The sequence below is a fragment of the Pogona vitticeps genome, chromosome 2 (genome assembly GCF_051106095.1).
Source record: "Pogona vitticeps strain Pit_001003342236 chromosome 2, PviZW2.1, whole genome shotgun sequence".
NCBI lineage: Eukaryota > Metazoa > Chordata > Lepidosauria > Squamata > Agamidae > Pogona > Pogona vitticeps.
The window spans coordinates 153,240,216-153,259,140 of NC_135784.1; the positions used below are offsets into that span (position 1 = coordinate 153,240,216).

The 18,925-nt window shown below is 40.4% G+C and overlaps 1 protein-coding gene and 1 long non-coding RNA gene across 6 annotated transcripts in view; both read left to right on the forward strand.

Annotated features, from left to right (window-relative positions):
• DIP2B (DIP2 acetate--CoA ligase B (putative)) overlaps positions 1–18,925 on the forward strand; it is a 193,883-nt gene that overhangs the window by 32,746 nt on the left and 142,212 nt on the right. The window lies entirely within an intron of this gene.
• Positions 3,315–18,315, forward strand: LOC144586332 (uncharacterized). The gene is made up of 3 exons (XR_013541111.1): positions 3,315–3,383; positions 3,423–16,894; positions 17,039–18,315. It is a non-coding gene; the product is annotated as an uncharacterized LOC144586332 (long non-coding RNA).

Below are 18,925 nucleotides of genomic sequence, written 5' to 3' on the forward strand. Positions count from 1 at the left end.
GGGGAAAATTCATTGCTGTGGCAAGGGCATGTGGTGGTTTGTCTTAGAAGTTACAATTTTTTCTTTGTAATTTTCTTGATTTCTTCCCTGTGCGCCACATAACTCTTGTGTTATTCCTTACTGTGAATAGCTCTACAAATAGCAGCTTGTTTTGGTGAATATCAGTAATTTGGAGGTGCCACTACTCAGGTCTCAATGTGAGGTACAGTGGAATGTACTGTAGTGAATTCTGCTTTGTTTCCAAATTTGATCAGAATCAGTAGACTTTAAACAGGCTGCACTTTGTAATGGATGATACATTGCAATGTATTTGAGGGTGCATTGACGTAAATGTATAGTCATAAACAGTTTGCAAAATTCTGGCCAAACCCCTCTTGGTGAAAAGTTACACCACATGAACCAGATATCATAATGTAACAAATGGAACATTTAAATGAATGAATTGAAAGCGTCCTATCTCCCCCCCCCCAATTATCAGATCTGAGTTTCTCTATGGCTGCTCCCTTTTGCCTCAGGAAGGGTTTGAAAGCCACAGGATTTGGGGGGGGGTTGTTGTCTGTCTTTAAAAGTGAAAAATCACTGATGGATTGTTGTCAGTGGTCCTGATCTGCAATTTCTGACTGTTAGAAGCACCCTTCTCTGTTTCAAGGTTCCCACAGACTTCTCAAGGGCAAAAGGGGAACCCTAGGGACCTTCAGAACCTGAAACAGTGTGTGAGGAGAAGAGAAGAAACTTTTAATGTATTTCAGTTAAATGTTCTCTTTGTTGGATGATGAGATTGTCTAGCTTGGAGCAAAAGAAGTGCAGAGTCTAGTTCCCAAGCAATGTTTTGCACATCAGAGGTGAAATTTTCACCACCTCTCCAGAGAGACACCAGCATAGCCCAAGATTCTTTTTGCCTGGCTTTTCACAGCCATGATTGTCCCCACAAGAGATGGGGACACTTTTCCATGTCAGTGAAGATTAGATCCTCCAAGGTTTCTTCTGCTGGTGTGCCGGTATGTTCAGTGTGTTCCTCCTCAGGGCCATTCAGCCTGGTACAGAGTGCAAAAGAAGCTATCAACGGAAGGGAATGTGATACTTTTGTTTCTGCAGTTGTTTCTGGCTTTTTTCTAGATGAAATTCAGTTCCCCTTCCTTCTGTTTTCTCAGTTAGTTTGGTTTGAATGCTTAGGGCCCAGGTGACCTTGGGCTTCATTGTGTGATTTCTTAACAGTCTAGAAGACATTGTCTTCTGGTGCTTGGTACCAGAAGGGTTTATTTATCCATATAGAATGACACATTTCAGCAGTTCATAGGTGCTGCAGGATACAATATTCATATTCCCTCCTCCCACACTCAGTGATACCATCTGTGGATATTTTAGAAGTGTGAAAATCAGTTTTCTAAATGCAATAATCAAGTTGGTGTAGGCAGTGTTGGTGTACCCACAGGGGCATAAATTAGTCTCATATGAGGTAGTATCCAGGTTTAGAATCTTTATATTTATATAACTCTCCCCCCCGTGTGTGTGTGTGTGTGTGTGTGTGTGTGTGTGTGTGTGTGTGTGTGTGTATTTGCATGATACTGTATTTTTAAATGCTGTTATCCTGATCATGTAGCTACTGTTACTGTAGCTAATAGTCTGTGCTGTAATATTTGGTGATACTATGGCACTGGGATTGTTAAATTTCTTATCATTTTATACAATTTTAAAATAGAAATGCTTACTTCAGCATATTTTGATGAGAGATTCTCACATGTTAAGAGGCTGCAAATTTTCAAAACAAAGCCCAAATCTAGGCATTGGCATTCTGTCCAGATGTCTAGAAAATTACAGAACTGGAACAACCTTCTCCATTGTGTCCCACATATATATTTTGTTCTGCAGTTCCCATAATCCCTAGCTACAGTTTATGCTGGTTGAAGCTGAGTGGTGTTCTAGTTGGAATGTCTGACAATCACCAGGTGTGGAAAGGATGGTCTAGAATGCTCTGGAAACCCTGTTGGCAAATAAGAGGTTTCTTCTTTGTGGTCTCTGTGAATCATATGGGTTTTGGTGCCTGCACAGAAACCAGCCTGCACCAAAATCCATATATGTGAATTCACAGAAAACCTACAGTTGCAGGTAAGCAACTTGCTCTTCCTGGACCTCATCAACTTCATTCTTAATGTAAATGTAGATGATTTATTGAAATCAGCCATGCTTGAAAACTCTGTTTCCATATTGAAGTGTGTGTGTATGTGTGCCTGTATCGTCTGACTCAAGAGCTAATGGAAACAATTCTACTGGGGCCCAGTTTATGCAGTATTGACGAATTAGAGGAAATGTTCTAGGGATTAGCACAAGGTTAGCCGCTTTGCCTCTTGTTTATCAAGCCTATGTGTGTAGAATTCTTATGAAGAGACATTGGGCTTTTATTACAGAATGCAAAACTCATTGCAGAAATTTATTCATTGGTTTTATACCTCTGCCATTTTCTGGAATTTTCATGGGGAAAGAGGGAAGCAGGCCTGAACACACTGACTATAGTACAGTCATATTCCATTATTCCAAAATGATTGATTATCTAATAATGGTATATTATGATGTGTGATATTGTTAAAGCAGGCCAGCTGTGTAAACAGCTGTCCTACACTGTGGGGAAATAAAACAAAAGAAACACATTATTTGCATCAGGTGCCTCTCAGGTGAATGCCTTGTGCTTGATTTGGCTTTGGTGCAACCCATGTCACCTATGTAGCACAGAGTTCAATTCTGCTCATCTTACTCTTGAGAATTACAGTATTAAATTGACTGAGTCAGCATCGTCAATCAAATTCATCTTTTGGGATGCATGGCATTTGCATAATTACTCTCTAGTGCTGCTCCCAGACTTTGGAACTCCCTCCCACAGGAGGCCAGGCTGGCCCCATATTTGTTGTCCTACTGCAAGCAAAAAGGCCTTTCTCTTCAGGCAAGCTTTCCTAGAGTAACTGGCTGTCTGAGTGGGGTTTTTTAATGGATGGTTTTACCTTACTGCTTTTTGAATGTGTTTTGGTATTGCTTATGTTTTTTAGTAAGGTATTCGTTTGATTTTTTGTTTGTTTGTATTTGTGTACTCACTGTGTTAGCTTTAAGTATTGTCTGTTGACGCAAGCCACCTTGGGCCCTCTCTAAGGAGAAAGGTGGTGTAAAAAATATTTTACTGTATTTGCCGGTGTATAAGGCGACTGGGCGTATAAGACGACCCCCCCCCCAACATTTCCAGTCAAAATGTAGAGTTTGTTACATACTTGCTGTATAAGACTACCCCCTTTTCCGCATGCGTGAGTCTGCTTCCTTTTGCTGGGAGAGAGCGAGGGTTTCCTGGAAGAAGGACAGCATCAGCGCCGAACAGCAGACTGTCAGGAAGCAGCAGAGAGGTGGCAGCCATTTTGTAGAGACGGCAGCCATTTTGAGAGGCAGCAGCCATGTGGTCGCATCTCAAAATGGCTGCCTCCTCTCTGCTGTTCCCGACAGTCAGCTGTCCAGCGCTAGAGTCAGGCTGTTCCCAGGCTAGGAGCGGGGCTCTACCCAGTCTTACTACCAGGTAAGTGACTTCGCTGGGAGAGAGGGAGGGTTTGCTGGATGTGCACCCGGCGTACAAGATGACCCCCCCCACTTGGAGGCATGTTTTTCAGGGCCAAAAAGTCATCTTGTATGCTGGCAAATATGGTAAATAAATAAAAAATACAATCCAGAAATCCAGTTCTCTTTGCACCGGGAAATGGAGATGAGTGGCACTTATTCTTGCCCATCAATGATCATCCTCTCCATCCCAAGCTCCAGACATTCCCAGCTGGAAAGAGAAGTCCTTTCCCCCTCTTATAACTGGGAAGGCCTTCTACGTGTGCAGGGGCTCTTTGGATCTATGCCAAAGATTTGGCCTGTCCTCCCTTTTTTCTCCAAATGTCCTTCCAGTTCTCACCTGGGCATCTTACTTTAAAACATCTTTTTGCATGTGATCCCTTGCATACTGGGATATGAAGTAGGTTGCATTTTGGAATATTGTTAGAAACTGATTGTCACTAACCAGTACATTGATAATATTGTGGAATGTAAACCACTGTGTACTGCAGCTGAATGCCTCTGGCATCTCACCTAATTTTGCTAACCAATGTTTTAGCAAAATAAAGTTTCAGCTAAGGTGAGCAACCTGCTTTTCAAATGTACTGATGATTCCAACTTGGAGCAAGTTAGAACTTGCAGGGCTTCACAAGTAAAATACAAAACAGAAGGCACTTATTACTCACAGAATAGCCTAAGAAAAATAGTCTTGTTCAATTCATAGAGATCACAATGTCTTTTGCAAAAGAGGAATGGTTAAGTGCTTCCTGAGTGTGCTGGATTTCTGAAGTTTTTCTGAAGAATTCTGCAGGAGGTGAATGAGAAATCTCAGTGACATTGCAATAAAACAGCCTGCCAATAAAACAGTAATTTGGGGGACACGAAGCCATACCTTTGCAAAGGATGGTATTCTTTCTACAGCTGGATGGAAGGGGACAGAAGGCTTTCTTTCCTATATCTTCTGGTTTGCTCTGAAGTTTTCTTTTGCTGAAGCTTTAACATTGTAAGCTGCTGAAGTTGGGATGTTGAATGATGGGTGTCACGCTGGAAATGACATGCCCAGGCATGTGCTTGCACTTTGAGCTTGTATGAGCTGCATACGAAGCCAGTTATGATTTTGATCTCTGAAAGAAAGCAGAGTGCTTCTGCCTCTGAGAGAAGATTAACTGTGGCACTAGGATTGTTCTTAGATTTGAATTTAGAATGTGTCTTGCTACAGTGTGTTTTGTTCTGCTTTTGTTTGGTTTGAGAGTCGAATGGGAAACAGGGGACAACATTTTGAGTGTAGAGATGAAGGAGCAAACTCCTTCAGACCAGAACAATGTAGAACTCTTTTCAGCAGAGGTAAAATGCGGTTACAGATTGCATTGTAAGTTATGATCCTATTGTAGAGTGGCCACTATGCTCCTCTTAGTTTGTGAAACTCTTCTATCAACACCGCCTTTCAGGGATGTGGTGGCGCTGCGGGCTAAACTGCAGAAGCCTGTGCTGCAGGGTCAGAAGACCAGCAGTTGTAAGATCGAATCCATGTGACAGAGTGAGCGCCTGTCGCTTGTCCCGGCTCCCGCCAACCTAGCGATTTGAAAGCATGCAAATGCGAGTAGATAAATAGGGACCATCTCGGTGGGGGGAAGGTCACAGCGTTCTGTGTCTAAGTCGCACTGGCCATGTGACCACGGTATATTGTCTTCGAACAAAACGCTGGCTCTATGGCTTGGAAACGGGGATGAGCACCGCCCCCTAGAGTCAAACACGACTGAACAAAAATTGTCAAGGGGAACCTTTAGCTTTACCTTTCAGGCAAAGGGGACCTTGTACGTATTACCACCTCACCTGAGATGGGTTGTGAGAACTCTACTGCTGGCCTCTCTACCCACCCCTACCGCAAAACTCTGCCTACAGAGTGCCCAGGTGTAAAGGGACTCTTTTTTAGATCTTCATCAGCTGTGTGTGTATTGCTAGTAGCTAGGTAGCCTTGTTAGAGGAAGCACCGGGTGAGGTTTTGAGTTTGTTTCTCTGCATATTTCCTCCTTATTTGCAAGAGACTTTGTGACTGGCTCTGTATTAATTTCAGGCAAGCTGACAAGCAAGCCAGAGGAGGGGTTGGGTGAAGCCGCATTGTAGAGAGGTGGGAATATCAGTACTGGAAATAGGAAAAATAGTGGGTTTAGTTACAAGAATAACTGAGGCACAGGAGCATTGGTAAGTGGAGAAGCAGGCTCTTTTGTTTTGTTTGTTTGTTTGTTTTCAGTTCCCAAGCCATTCTGCCTTGACTTTTTGCCCTCGTTTCTGACTGGCAGAATTCTGCCTCTCAAATTTAGTTCCCAATTCTCTCTCTCTCTCTCTCTCTCTCTCTCTTTGTTGTTTTTATTTCTTTGTGTGAGCTTGTGAGTGTTACAGGAACAGAAAGAGACTTGGAGGAGAAAAATGAAGGCAAAAGAGGTATTCTTAATAATTGTTTCAGGACGGGTGCACCTTGTCTTTTAAAAGGAGAATATTAAGGAGAAATGTTCCCAGGAGAGATAAAGATATTAAAAGGAGTAATGAAGGAGAACAGAATAGGAAGATGCACACACACACACAAACGCCCAGTATAAACTAGAGGAATGGCATTGTAGAAAATGGTCCCAACATTGCAAGTTGATGTTAAAAGTGGGCTTTGGCTCTGGAAAGGTCGAGGCCCAGTGCCTAAGGTGAGAGTGCAGGGGGCGCCGTTCTTCTCCCTTGAAGTCAGGAGTACCTTTGTCACCAACACTGAAGCATCGTTTTCATTCTTTGCTGTGTAGGAATGAGATTGCCTTTCTCTCAAAATGAATATTGTATGCTGTTGCATACAATTTCCTCCAGTATTGAAATATCTGCAGGATTTGTGTTTGACCTTCATTTAACGCACGCTACCAGCAAAACTAAAATAAATGTGATGATGGGGTGTCAAACTCAACCTTAGTCACTGATGATGGCATTTTCCAGATTTTCAGCTAAACTGCAGGCTTTCCTGGTTTGATTTCCATCTTGCAGGACTTCGCATTGTGACATTATTGCTGTCAGCCCTGCATTTTAAGGCCTCCTTAAATTTCCTAAAGTTAGCTCCACTTTTCCAAACTCCTTTCAAAAAAGAACTGCTAGAGAAAAGTGTCGTACAATTACACCTTGATGTTGTATAAATATTAGAAGATAAAAGCAGTGCTGAAATATCTGATTTTTCTAACAGGAAACATCTTATTAATAGTTACCATTGCTGATACTTAGATATGTTGGTGCTGTAAAGATGGTTTGGGAAATAAGTAGATCGTCAACATGCCTCTTGATCATTTTGTGCAACCTTTATTGTGTGTGATTTCTTCTTATAAGCTTGCAAGTTGGATTGCTGATGTGTTACATGTGTCAGAATAATATGTAACACTTGAATAATAGTGTTAGTTTGAAATGTTGGCCAGTATCCTGCTCATTATTTACATACGCATGGAGCTGCAACTTTGGAAGCTGGTGCGGCATTTTGGTAGGGTGCCAGTCATATGTGGCCAGACACACAACTGGTAATTTATCAGATTGCTATGGTAGCTTCTACATTTCAAGTTACATGTGTGTAAATATTGAACAGGATACTCGCTGTTGATAACTGGAGCTGTGAATCCATTGGCCCCTTTCAGAGGTGTTAAACGTTCCAGAAATTTTGTAGCCATAGGATAAAATAAATGTTTTGTTTCCTTTTTCTGGACAAAAAAAAGAAATAGGGGAAAATTTGAAATATATGTAGTTCCTATGTTTATATCAAACCCAAACATTTTCCATCAGTTCGATTAACATATACAAGTGTTTTATTTGACATATTTATGAAACAGAAAAATGTAAAAGCCTTCGTTCTATAGAACCAAATTGTTAATTTATCCTGTACTAAAGAAAGCTCCAAACTGCTGCTCCTGGAGCTAACCAAGCACATGTTATCTCAGTTTTTGTCACCTAAGAAATAAAGGGGGAATGAAACCAGAAACCATAAAGTTTGTAATAAACAGAATAAACTGTGCTATATGGACAAAAACAATTTTGCTTCTGCTGTGGCTTTTTCCACCAAACTACAGAAGAAGGGAAACGGCAGTCCTGGCACTGAGGACTTCTTGTATCTACTTCTTATGAAGATGCCAATATCTACTGGGTAAATAAATGCACTGTGGATTTGAACATTGTATTTGTGTACAATATGCACAGGAATAATCACAATCAAATTCTTTAGAATATCTTTCATGGAATTTTAACAACATACTTTTTGATTATTTGAGTGAATAAAATCTTAAATTATAGTTTACTCGTTCTGAAAGAGAATGGGGCAAAGAACAGTAAAAAAAAAAGCACCACATTTTTTTCTCTAAATTTTCAGTCCCTCACACCCACACCCAGGTTTTAACATCTCTTGCCTTTTTTTACATTCTTATATTTTAGTATAAAATATAACATGGTCAGCACAAGATGGATGCTTCTTAATTCTTGCCTGGCTTGAAGCCACAGAGGAGGCACAGGATGAATTGACTGTAGGTGTTCTCTGGTAGAAGCAGGACCCTGATTAAGAAGTTAATTTTCTTCAGAACCTGATTCAAGCATTGATGCAGCACACAATGCACAAGTGAAAGGGATGTTCAGTTGTTGGCTGTGGTCAAGGAACATAAGGCTGCCTCATCCAGAACTGCCAGTGAAAGTGATATGTGTACATTGAACTGTGGAATGGTTGGCCAACTTGCGCCTCTCAAGATGATGTCACGCTGCAGCTCCCATCATACCTCCCTGTTGATTATATTGGCAAGGGTTAATAGGTATTGTAGTATTGCAGTGTCACGAGGGCCACAGTTTGCCAACCCTTGTTGCTTTACAATCAGTAGTTCTCACCTTTTCCTATTTTACATTCCCGCCAATTACCTCATGAATGAATATCAGTCACACCGCAATAGACATAAAAAGCTTACTTTTCTCAAGAAGTGCATCTATATATTTACAGCTGTTGGGATAGTTACCATGTTTACACGAACAACACTAAATCTGTTTAAAGCACACAGATTGCTTTAGTGCTGTTGGTGTAACAGCAAACAAAAAATGGTAATTCTGTTAGTAGCTGAAAAATGGAATAATAATGAGAATTTAACTACTGTAATTACTGTAAACCTAGATAGAATCTTAAAAAGCAGAGACATCACCTTGACGACAAAGGTCCACATAGTCAAAGCTATGGTTTTTCCAGTAGTGATGTATGGAAGTGAGAGCTGGACCATAAAGAAGGCTGACCGCTGAAAAATTGATGCTTTTGAACTGTGGTGCTAGAGGCGACTCTTGAGAGTTCCCTGGACTGCAAGGAGATCATACCTATCCGTTCTGAAGGAAATCAAGCCTGAGTGCTCACTGGAAGGACAGAACCTGAGGCTGAGGCTCCAATCCTTTGGCCATCTCATGAGAAGACTCCCTGGAAAAGACCCTGATGTTGGGAAAGTGTGAAGGCAAGAGGAGAAGGGAACGACAGAGGATGAGATGGTTGGACAGTGTCATTGAAGCTACCAACATGAATCTGACCCAACTCCGGGAGGCAGTGGAAGAGAGGAGGGCCTGGTGTGCTCTGGTCCATGGGGTCACGAAGAGTCAGACATGACTTAATGACTAAACAACAACAGCAATTACTGTAAAACAAAGATAATTGAAAAATCGCAGATGTGTTACTGGAAATGCATTTTATTGTGGTAAAGAATTTCAATTCAATTCATTTTATTGTAAAAGAATTTCAATTTAAAAAAATCCAATAATGTTATGTTCTGAAATCTAAGTCCCACCTAGACTATTTCTGCTTTCTGTCAGTGGTGTGTATATACCGTGGCCTTGCTTTGGGAGGAATAAATAATAAAGTGGTTCAGACTTAAGATATTGTTATTGACATTGTTTTTCAATTATAATCTGGCCTTTTACAATTACAGGTGGGAACAATATATTGTTCTGTATATAAGAAACTCCATGTATAAAATGCCCTTCCCACTTTTCTAACCCCAAATTAAGAAATCAATATTTTAAACATAAAACAGAATACATTTTTATTTAGTAATTAGGTAACATTTACATACCAGTATTGTCATATTATGCATCACACTTAGCTTTGAGCATATTACTTTATTCAGCCTCTAGGTATAGGCTCAGAACGCTCGGACATTACCAATCCCTGTTACATCTGAGTGGTGCCTACATGCTTCACTTCCAATGAGGTGTGTTCTAATTGGTTTGTTCAGCATCAGCTGATGTCAGTTATATAAGGCTCGTGATTGGAGGAAGCTAAGTCTCCTGATTGTAGGAAGCTAAGCCTCATGATTGAAGGAAGCCTGTTTGCAGAGGCAAGGTATGGGCAGTTTTGCAATTACGCCGTTCTCTCCTCGGATTACTTCTGTGTATATGATGACTCTCAATTTGTAGTCTAAGATTTTAGACAAAAGTATTGTCTTATACATGGAAAAATATGGTAATTCAATAGATGTTAAGATAGTTCACTTTAGGCTGAGGGCTCATCAAACTCTATTTATCTTTGTACCCGGCAGGAGTTATATTATTTATACAGTACTATCTTTTACCATGTGGCTTTCCTTCAAGCATTGATTGCTGCCCCCCGAACAAAACAGCACAAAAAAATTCTAGGCACATAGTGGTGTTGGAAGTGTTAAATCTGTTGTGTTGAAGTTTGCAGGAAATAACACATGTGACTAGGTATTATGCTACAGGTGTTCATTATTCAAGCCACTCCATTGCATTTCCCATTGTCCTCAGGTAGTAGCCGGTCAGCATTTGTGGCCACTGATCGTGCTCTGATTCTGTTGGACTTGTGTGTGGTTGTGGTCCCTCCCAATACTTTCCCCGCTGTTAATTTGGTTTCTCCCACACCCGCCGACATAATGTTTTCATATCTTGGCAGTGCATTTGGCTACAGAAGCAACAGCAAACATATTCTGCACATTCTGAATGGTAGACAGTAACAAAGGGGGAGGAGGAGGATTGAGGCAGTAATGTCATTACATGGCCAGATCAATCTCAGTGCAGGGACATTATTATCCTTGAAATAGGGCTGTGAATGTCACCTCGAAGATTTCTTGCTTCTTGGAGGAAGAAGACATTTTCATTGACGTGGGAGAGCCAAGATGTTATGCACTTAGAGCACAATGACATTTGATGACTCACTGTTTGTGTGTAGATTTATAATGTACCTTTAAGTTTTTGAAAATACACTTGTGTATATAAAATACTTTGGTTCTCCCACCCCACTGCTTTCTGCTTTCTGATTGGGAGTTTGGGGTCTTCCACAAAGCCCTGTATTCCACCTACCTTCAACCTTGCCGCATTTTATTACCACCTTTTCAAAATACTTCTTGGCTTTTGTAATGAGACAGTGACCTGATCAATTGAGCCAGGCAGAGTGGGGTTGTTGGAATATGAGCAAGATACCTGTGACTGATGTTAAAGGTGTGAGCATATTTACTTACAGTATTTACTTATGGTGGTCTCCCTGAACATCCTGAAACTTGTTCTGAATAGATGTGCAGTAAATCACAGTCAGATATTAGGACTTTGCAGTACCAATTGAAGGGAAATATCTTTAAATACTGTCAGAATGTTTATATTAAGATTGTTGTTAATGTTCCACTTGAAATTTGGTGCAACCATTGGTCAAGTGGTCATAAATAATGACTTTCAATTTCACATTTGTGTTCCCATCATTAGTACCCCCTTTTAAACACACACACACATTAATGTATAGCAGATCCCATTGTTCTGTTTTTGCTAAGATCCCTTTGAACTATCTCAAAACTGTTTAAATGCAAAACCCAAAAAGATCAATGTCTTTGAATGTAAATGATAATAGTTGGCACTCTTATTTGACTATTATTTAGCATCTGTTATTTGACTTGGGTGATAGCATAAGAATGGAGGAAATGATAGCAAAATTCAGGATGCCTCTTTGCATTGATTCCACAGTGTTGCTTTCTGGAAAATGTCAAATCTGATTTTCCCCCATTGCTCTTAAGTACTGTACAGTACTTGATTAACAGTTTAGGATTTCATTTAGTATGTTCATTTGACTTATATTCAGTAAGCAAAACTTTAAAAGTACACTGCGGTACTTAAAATAGGGAAGAAATCTCAAATGTTTTTTTCAGCAGGGAGAGCAATTGAGCTGAAATATTTGACTAGGAAAAAATCAATTAAAATGCTTATCTATATTAGAAAATAATGAAAGCTTTCAATAGTTTTTTGTTCAGATTACAGTAAATGTAAATATTTTGAGATCCTAAAATGAAAGAAGTGGGAACAGTTAAGCGACTAATTTGAGGCTATCCATAGAATTGTACATAAAGAACAAAGAGAAGGCTGTGGGGTCCCCAAGATTACACAAATGTAACTCTGGGCAAAACTTTTTATTGGACCACTCAAAATTAAACAAATCACAAACTTTCATGGATAAAATTCATGATTTGTTTCATTTGTAGTGGTCCTATAAAAGATATTGCCTACTATTAGAGTTGTGAGATAGAGTTATACATTTTATACTACTGCTTTTTACTGAGCTGCTCCACAGAGTTAAATGGAAGGGTATCTTCGCTGGCCATAGGAGTGCTTACTTTGCTGGTGAATTCCAGCTCACTCAGAGGCAAATCTGATTCAGACATGCTTGAGCCATGTACTTGTTCATTATATGATGATTCTGCCCACAACAAGCCAGTGGGAAGTTCATCATACTTCATCCTTTTTTCCTGATATGCTTGTGACTGGTTCTGTTGCAGTAACAAGAGATTTAGAGATACAGAGGCAAGCTTAGCAGCACGTTCCTCTGTTAGTCTGTTCATCTTCTTTGTCTCGATTAAGTTGTAAGCCCTCAAGTTCTCTTCACAAGCAGTGATGGTTGGTGGAATGCTTAGGATTCTTACAGCAATTGTGGACAGTTGTCGGGTGTTACAATATCCCTTCCACCATGTAAGAGGAGACATATTCTCTGATGCCCGCCAAATGATCTCTTGACTCCAGAGCTTTTCCTTTGCACGATATTCAGCAATATCTGTCATCACAGTTATTTCATCAATATTAGGAATGTTCTTTGCTAGCTCCGCAATTGTATCAAGAGCAGAGGATAATTCATTTTCTGATAATTTTTTTCCACACTGTTTGGGATCTAGTAGATTTGCTGCCAGATGAGCAGGGTGGGAGCAAAACTCAAACGTCTTAGTAAATATTTGCTTTAATTCAGTTTGTTCTTCATGGGATAGAGATGAAGAGGACAAAAGTTCACTTAGTTTTTCTTGCATTTTTCTAAACATCTCTGGAACATTTGATAGGGTTGGTGCATCTTGTTCAAGTTTCTTGATTGCCTCTGAAATTGGTAGTAACAAATTGAATGCTTCTTGTACTTGGGCCTCAAACACATTATCATTAATCTGCTCTTGAATGTTTCCAGGAATAATGTGGGGTACTGTGTCTTCTACTGAAGCATACTGTAAACAGTTCTTTGTACACAACAGACTGTCCAAACACTTTGTAACTGAGTTCCATTTAGCATCTAATGGCAAGAAAAGTGCACTTTCCCTGCTCTGTTTCTCTCTTTGTAATCTCTTCAGTGTCTGATTAGCAGCAGGGTGATTGTTGAATGCCTTCACAGTAGTTTTGCAGTTTGCTAGTACAGTTTTCATTGTACTCATATTTACTATGTCGTTTGCAAGACAATTCAGCCCATCAGCAAGACAGCGAAAGATTATCAGATGTGGGTATTTCACTTTTAATAGTTGCCACACATCTTGCATGTAACTTGCATTGTCAGTTACAGCTGCTTGCACTCTGTCTGGCCCTGCACTTTCGATTACTTCACTCAGTAAGTTGGCAATGTATTCACCAGCATGAGGAGATTTGGTGGAAATTGCTTTAAGGAACGTTGGTTCAGGAGTTGCAAACATAATACTCAGGAAAGAATTTCCTTCTGTATCAGTCCACCCGTTTGACATCAGCGTCAGAGACTCTGCCTGCCTGATCCTTTGAGTCACCATTGCTTGAACTCTGTCGTACTCTTTATCTAAAAGAGAATGCGATAAGTGATAACCTGATGGCAACTTATACCGCGGGCAAATTAGTTTGTAATGCTCTTTCCAGTATTGATTTTCAAGTACAGAAAGAGGTAGATGGCTTGCAAATATAGCTCTTGCTAGAGTCTCGTTAGCTCTTTCTTGGTCGTCTTTGGACATTTTATCCACAGAGTTGGCCAGAAAACTTTGCTGTCCTAAGCTACTACTCAGAGATCGTGTATCTTGCAGCTCTAATCTTGAAACAGAGGCTCCTGAGTCTCCTTTCTCCAGAGCTGGCTGTTCAGTGTTTTTAGTTTTCACCTTTGGCAGATCTGCCGTTTGGCTGGAATTGCCAAGCTCCTGCAAGAAAGGGGGTGGGGGAGGAAGATTTTGGTCTAATCCAAATTTCCGTCATCAACTTTTAAACAATACAGTGCCTTACAGTTCTAAAATGACTTGTGTTCCAAAACTCCTACTCTGTGGAGTAATGAAGAATATTTGATACCTTTATAGACCCCTAAAAAAATCAGCATACAATAAACAGTAAACTTGTTTTATTGTATGATACATTTTTAGTGTTCTGTAAGAGTACAGTATCTCCTATTCTTGCATTCGTATTTTATTTTGTTTTGACCACATGGCTACTCTTTACTTTAATGAGCAATATTTGTTGGTTTACTTACAATTAGTTCCTGAAGGAGGCTTTTCCCAGATGTTGTTCCAGCACTTAATTGTAGTAGCTTCCGGTATGATGACTTTGTTCCTTCTGGACAATTTTTGCATATTGTTAAATGTCTTTTCATTCTTGTTGCGTTGTTTGCATATGTCTGTCCACAGTATTTGCATTCTCCAACGATCTTTTTTCCTTTATTGGTTTCATTATAGTGATACCACACACCAGTTTTCTGGTTAGGCATTACAAAATAAGATGAAAGAAGAAAAAAAAATTAACTGATTTTAGTATAAAGGGTGCTAGCCTCTGCAGCTTCCTGAAAGAAATGAAGCAGTTCTCTTTGTGCTTAGCAGTGATGTGGAGTGGAAAATTTTCTGTAATGGAAAATTTTCAGCTATGGTTTTTTTTTTGGGTCCACTGGAAATTTTGCATTCCCAGAGCTTGGTGAAAATAAAACTGTGGAACAGATCAGTGGACACGACATGGCATATCATATGCAGTTCTTCTGCTTATACTAAAATGTTAACAATTTGCAGTATGTTTTATTCTCTTAACAAATGTAGGTAGTAAGCAAAGTATGTGTTACTAAGAAGGTGCTCTTTTAAAATCTGCACATGATTTGGAATAAAAGTAATTTCCAAAAAAAGCTTTGAATTACAAAAAAGTAATGCTGATTCTTAGAGTTTAAGGATAGAAAATAGGTGAGTTAACGCTACCAAGAGTGTTCCTAAGCAAGGACTTTTCAGTTAATGGGAAAACATTTGAAATGTAAGCATAGCACTTGTGCTTTTAGAACTTATGTCATGCAGCTGGCTGTATAACCAGTTAAGAAAATCTGGTTCAAAATGTTATACTGTCTTGAAGTAGTGAACCTTTTTGGGTGGCTTCTTGAATGGAGGGCTGATTTTGATCTGTCTAGTGCCATGCTAAATTGGTTTGCTAGTGTTTGAATGACGGGCAAACAGGCTCTGCCTTTCCTTTTGTTGTGGCATCCTTATTGCTTTAAAAAGCCGCTGAGGAGCCTTGACTTAGTCATAATTGGGTGAAAGAGAGGATTGAGACGTCTAGATATTATCACACCACCATCCATAAATTCGGGTTTTTCACTTGAGTTGTGACAATTACTGGCAAAAATAGTTGCCATGCTGCTTTTGATGTTGGTCAGGACAAAACAGATCATCCTAAATTTACTCAACATGGTACTGAAATTATTTTAATGAGTGGTTGATCATAATCTATATCAGCCTAAGCTGGATTTGGCACTTTTAATAGGGATTTTTTTGTTGTTGATTTTAGCCTCCATAGCTCTAAATGGACTGAGGCCAGGGAAGACTGCTGTCTCTTATAAGCATCTGCCAGGATTTTGAGATCCTTAGCACAGGACCAGCTGTATGTTCCACCACCCTGAGAGGCTAGCTTGGTGGGAATATAAAACAGGGCTTCCTGGAATAGCACCTTAATTGTGGGATCCCCTCCAAAGAGAGTTTAGGCTGGCTCTGACTGTGTTGAGCTTCCACCAAATACAACTGTCTTGATCTTTTGATTTCTATTTTTTTTAAAAAAATAACTAGCTTTTAAAGAATGTTTTAAATCTGTTTTTAATAGTCTTAAATCACTGTGGAAGCCCAAATGCTACAACTGAATAAATGAATACAGTTAAGTATGGGGAAACTTCTGAATTTCGTTAGGTATGGACACAGTCTTCCGCAAAGCCATTGGATAGTTTCCCAACTCAAATGGATCTTCCCTGTTGTGTAAAATTAGCAGAACAAAAACAAAACCTAGCTATGCACTAGTTTTTATAGAACCAAATGAAATGCAGTGTTGGAGAGAGCTTGGTTTTTGTTGGTCAGAATCCTGTTATTTCACATACCACATTGGCATGCAGTGAAGAATACAGTGGAAATTCGCAGCTGTGATTTTCATCATTTTACTTAGACTATTTAACTTATAACGATAATGTAAGTAATGAGAATCTGGCCAGTATAAAAAGTTGTTGGAAATGTTTTTTGTAATTGAACTGGATTTCATACCGGGGTTCAAATGGAGAATTATGTCCTGTATATGCACATTAAATTGTATATCATTATATTACTTTTTAGTGCAGATTTGATATAAGAATTTTTTAAATCCCTTGGACACAGATTTGAGGGTTGCTTTGTTTTTTTAGAGTAGAAGCACAGAATTATGTCCTGAGGATGTGTATCGAAATTCATGCTAATGCTTCTGTATTTTGGAATGCTAAAATACCACTCTTTAGCTCTTATTTCTTTTGCTAAGAAAGATAATCTGTCTACATGCCAGCATGCCTTTCCTGTTTGCTTCCTGAACAGGTTTGTCATCAGATGGGTGTATTATGCTGCATGGATCTCTTGTACCATATTCTATGTGCTCGCCCTTCAAATACTAGAAGATGGCCATCATGTTGGCTCTTAGCCTTCCCTTCTCCTGATTAAATGTGCCAAGTTCCCTTAACCTTTCCTCATGGCTTGGTTTCCAAACCTCTTACCATTCTGGTTGTCCTCCACTGGATACATTCCAGCTTCTCTATATCCTTCTTAAACTGTGGTGCTCAGAAATGGACACAATACTGTAGGCCAGTGGTCCCCAACCTTGGGCCTCCAGATGTTATTGGACTTCAACTCCCAGAAATCTTGGCCAGCAGAGGTGGTGGTGAAGACTTCTGGGAGTTGTAGTTCAAGAACATCTGGAGGCCCAAGGTTGGGGACCATTGCTGTAGGCGACATCTCTAGAAGCAAATACAGTAACTTGCACATCCAGTCAGGTTTGTGGTTGATTTAGGATTTAAGCTTTAATTTCATAGGACTTAGTTGGTCTCCATTTGTTAATAGGCACAGAGGAAAGAGAGAAACCTAGTGTGGTTCTGCAATAGCCAGGTGCCTAGCTTTTTCCATCTCCAAATGGCAAAGGTTCATATACAGTGGTGCCTCGACTTACGATCATAATCCATTCCAGAAGATGGACGTAACTCAAATGGTCGTAAGTCGAAGCACCATTGAAATGCATTGGAATGTGATTACTCCATTCCAGAAGAAAAAAAAAACCCAAATTAAAATAAAAATAAAACACTGGAAGCCCCATAGGAACGCGCTGGGGCTGGGGAAAAAAAAACAGAGCAAGCCCCAAAGGCGCTGGGGCTTTAAAAAACCCACAAAACCAAAAATAAACAATGGAGCAAGCCCCATCAGAAGGTGCTGGGGCTGCAAAAAAAAACACACACCAAGAAACAAAACAACACAGCACAGAAACATAAACCCCCCAGCCCAAACCCACACTGCAAAACCCACCCAGAACAGTTTTTAAAAAGCAGAAAGCAGCACCTTACCTTACCAGGCAGTCCAGAGCCTCCTCCGATCGCACTCACTCTAACTGCTGGGGTGAAAGAGCTACAAAGAAGCAGTCACTTCGCCTACTAACGGTTAGCAAATTTGAATTCCCTGCATCTTTTCCCTGTCTTTTTCTGTTAGTAACTCAAAGCTGTGGCTGCAAGTTGAAGCAAAATTTTGCGGCTGGAGTTGGTCGAAATGGTTGTAAGTCGGGACGTTTGTAAGTCGAGACACCACTGTACTCTGTTTGTTCTGTTATGTGGCTGCCACTCTTCGTGATTCATTAGTGGATGTTAATACAATTAGCCATTGTTGTTTGCCTGCTAGGAAGAAATGTTGCTTTCACTGCCCAATAGCCCCATCTGAAATTAGGCCTTCTTTTTTCCCCCTTTGTGATGGCATGCTTCTCCAGATGTTCTTGGCCCCTCGTTTCCCTTGTTTCCTTGTGATTGAAGAGCATACACAACTCCTAACTTTGCAAATATGCTGCTACTGCTTGTATTTCTGTGTTTGTTTTGAAGAGATGAGATTACTATAAGGTGAAGTTCATTAAATATTGTCAAACCAAGGTCAATGTACTACTTTTTTATTGCTTCTTCCTAAGTCCTGGCACTAAACTAACGCCAGGAATTGTTTAAGGTACTTCCTGAGCTCAGATTAAGTCCTAGATTCCCCACTTTCAGTTTATCACAGTATATACAGTGGTGCCCCGTATAGCGAGGTTAATCCGTTCCGGATTAACCTTCGCTATATGAAATCTTCGCTAAGCGGGAAGTAAAAAGCCATTGGAACGCATTAAACTTCATTTAATGCGTTCCAAATCGGCCCTAAACTTCCCACTTAGAGAAGTTTCCTGGCCCCGGGCAGCCATTTTCGCGCCCTCCCCTCGCTTGCCGAGGGCGCGAAAACGCCGCGCGGGGCCATTTCGGGTCGTCCGCGGCCGTTTTGAAGCTGCAAAACAGCTGTTTTGCGGCTTCAAAACGGACCCGAAATGGCCCCGCGCCACGTTTTCGCGCCCTCCCCTCGCTTGCCGAGGGTGCGAAAACACAGCGCGGGGCCATTTCGGGTCATCCGGCGCCCATTTTGGAGCCGCCGAACGCGGCTCCAAAATGGCGGCCGGACTCCCCAATCGTCGCAATGCGAGGTGCGGCGATTGGGTGCTCCATATAGCGATCCCGAAAAAGGGGATCGCTATACGGATTCGTCGTTATACGGTGCGCTCGCTAAGCGAGGCACCACTGTACTCTTAATTCAGTAAAATGGTTTGACCTGAGAGAAAA